Below are 3,612 nucleotides of genomic sequence, written 5' to 3' on the forward strand. Positions count from 1 at the left end.
GGGGAGGCTTTACTGACCTTCCCCTTATCCCATTCCCTCTTCCTTTTCCCCGAAAAGGTTCTTCTTGCCTCTGTAAGGCCGCAACAGTTGCCGCAGCAATAGCCCTACCCAGCCTTTGTTTCTCATTCCCTTCTTGATTCCTAAATACCCTCCATGCCTCTTCCACCAGCCTTTCTAAATCTCTCACATCCGGCTCTTTCATTTTCTGAAGCTTCCGCCTTATATCGTCCGCAGACTGACCCAAGAACAATGATACTAGCTGGACTTTACCTTCCTCAGAAGAGGGGTCTATCGTTGTAAATTTTTGCATTGCTGTCCTTAGTCGATCGAGAAATTCTGACGGGGTCTCAGTTTGCCCCTGTTTTATGGTATATAACCTAGACCAGTTTACAGACTTTGGTATCGCACTTTCCAAGGCGATCCTAATCCATTCCTGATATCTTTTTAATAACCTATAATCACCCTCATCATTATAGTCCCAGTTTGGGTCCACTCTGGGCACATATACCTCCACAGTTCCAGGTAAAACTCCTGACGTTACCTGGGTCTGTACTTGAGTTTGTGCATTCTTAATTACCAGTTGCTTTTCCGTTTCCGATAATGCTGCCAGCATTATCTCTATATCTTTCCAATCGGGATCTAAATTCTTTACAATCAGCTCAAACCTCCGGGCCACTGATTCTGGATCATCCCGGTATCCTTTCACAGCTTCCTTCCATGAATCTAACTCAGCAGTTGTGAAAGGTACTTTTATCCGAGCTGGTCCGTTAGCCCCCATAGCCTGTCGTAACGGGGCTTGAATAATGGGCCCGACCTTACTTCGGGTTCGAGCCGTGATCGGGGTAAAGTCTCCATTCCCCCAACTCTCATTTTTCTTATCTATTCTGCCGTTTCCTGAGCTCGCCCCCACGCCTCGTTCTATTATCTGGGGCGGGAGGACATAATCCTCCATTCTCTCCTCTGACTCATTCAATTTCAAACATCTCTGCCCGATACTGCACGCCGAACAACATCTTTTCATTTTTCCTGCCCCTTCCTTCTTCATATCCTTTTCTATTGCCAGGATCAAAGGATCCTGTGGGACTAAGTTAATTCCACACTCCTTCTGCCATTCCGGGTGGTTTCTCAAAGTGAAAAACATATCTGCGTATGACACCTCATCCCACTTTCCTTCTCTCCTTAGAAACAACATTAACTGTAGTAAAGTATTATAATTTAAGGTTCCATTCAGTGGCCATTTTTCCTCACAATCCAACTTATAAAGTGGCCCACGTTGCTCAGGGCAGTTATTTCCTCCCCGAGACGACATGGGGTGCGTTTTTCTGCCGTTTTCATTTGTGGTTTTCTACGCCATTCGCACTGCTTCCGTTATTGAGAAAACGGTTTGGGAAGCTGTGTCTGCCGTTCTCAGGATGAGGGCGGTAGCGCCCTCTGCCACCACCTGCTGGCGAAAAAAATCAGTAAGGCAGGCGGAGCCATGTAGGACTTCTCAGAGGTAAGAAGCCTTCAATGTATGGGGACCCCTAAACTTGTGCGCCAAGCCCACAAGACAAATGTCCGTGGCACGAAGCTCAAGGACGACTTCTCAAAGGTAAGCAGCTTTCCCTTTGTTTCCCCATTGATTCAAAGATCATAAATCCAATTTCTTTAAGTGATTTATTCTTTATTGACGGCGCCGGATGCACGGGGGATCTTTCCGCCTATCGTGCATCCCGAAGTGAAAAGCCGTCCCAAATTTATACATCACAGTGATTAATATTTTATTAACGCCTATACATATTCATTATCTAACCCCGCCTACTCTCGCTTCTCATGCTAATCAGTTTTTTGTGTCCTGCGCCTGCGCAGATCCTCTCAGTGGTCTTGGGCAGGGGTCGTCGAGCTGTGGTCGGTGGTCTCAGAGAGGAAGGCCGTAAGTCTTCCTCACAGTGTACTTTTCACCCTTGGTCAGGATTCTGCTGAATTAGCTTTCTTCCTAACCGCAAGGACTGTTTTTTCTTCGAATCTTCTGCTCATTATTTTCTTATCTTGGATTCCAATGTCTTGTTCGAGATATATTGCCCGTATGTCCTATTTTGAGATACATTGTCCGTACATCTGCTTCCTGCCCTACACCTAATGTTCTGTTCTCCTTTAATAGTTTCATTCTTAACCCTTTCTTATCTGGAATCGCCTCAGCTTCCCTAATCACCATCCTCTCAGGCGCCTTCTTTATGATGCTTGTACACACTTCAGGCTCACAACACTCATTTTCTCCTCTACTTAGTATTCCTAGTCCCCGCCTAACACCTCCCCACACACACTTTCCAAGGATCTATGTGCTCTTCTCAGGTCCCTCCTGAGGTCCTACAGATCTTTTAAATCTGCTTAGTGTCCTTTCCAGCTTGTACCGTGCCACTATTTTTTCCCTGCTCCTTTTGAGAATGTCCGTACCCTTCTCAGATCTTGATTGGGGTGGCTTTTTGGGATCCATCTGCATAGCCTTTTGTTTTTTAGGTAGTCTACTAAGGTATGTTACTTCGCCTGTGAGTTATTTTACTACATTGAATTGCTTTTTTGTGGTTTGTAATCTGTTACACTCCTAGATTATTTCCACCTATGTAAAGAAAGGTTTCAACTAATTACAGTCAAAAAAAAGTTATAGTTACCTACTTGCTCATATTGTCATTTCAATAATCAGAACTGAAGCAAACACACAGGAATTGTTACTTCTAGTAACACTCCACACATCATTGAGCTAAGCCAAATAAAAAATGCAGCTGCTGCTCCTCCTGCTCTCTTTATCCCTTCCTGTGCTTTGCCCCTCCTCCTTCTCAGGTGATTGGGACAGGGTGCCGGGTGGGGCCTAATGGTATATGAGCAGCAGGTGTCCTATATGAGAGCTCATATGAGAGCTCTGCCTGAGCTGCTCTTTGGGGGTAAGTGCTTTGTTTTTCCTTCAGTCAGTTGCAGGTTTTTTTTTTTTTTTTGGGGGGGGGGGGGGGGGTCAGAGTCTATGGGTTGATGTGTTTCCAAATTGAAACAGATAAGTACATCTATTTAAGGTAATGTCTAGTAGGCTCATTTAAAGTAAATTAATCTGTATTAGTAGTAGGTGCCTGTATTGCATGCAGCTCTTCTTCAGGTGAGTAATTCTTATAGTATAAGTAATTCTTTTCCCATGTTTCGTTCATGGTGTTGGTAGCGTGCCTTTTTGTGTGTTTGGCCTGGAGCTGTCCTGCCTGGCAGTTAGTGATGGTAGCTAACGTGGTGGTCCATCAGTGCAATAATACATTGTCCTGACTCTTTTGGGTCTGTCTCTTCTGGTCTGTCTCTGGGTGAATACTCAAGCTCTGGGCAGCTGGCACAGAGTCTTTTTTTCTTTTTTCCAGCAGTAGGTAAACCTTAGGAGGAACCAGTCAAAGGAAGCAGCACTGTCTGGAACTGTCAAGTTCTTGTTCGGCAACTCGGTTACTGGTTTGATCTACTTTTCGGATGTAGAGGCAAGTGGACTGCTGTCTTGAAATGATAAAATTAAAAACATGAAGTTTGTCAAACGTGGCAGTGCCTGTTTACAGACTGTTTATTGCTTTCGCCAGTGGTAGATAACGCTTACAAGGAATTGGTCAAAGG

The sequence above is a fragment of the Anser brachyrhynchus genome, assembly GCF_964034855.1.
Source record: "Anser brachyrhynchus genome assembly, chromosome: 12".
Taxonomy (NCBI): domain Eukaryota; kingdom Metazoa; phylum Chordata; class Aves; order Anseriformes; family Anatidae; genus Anser; species Anser brachyrhynchus.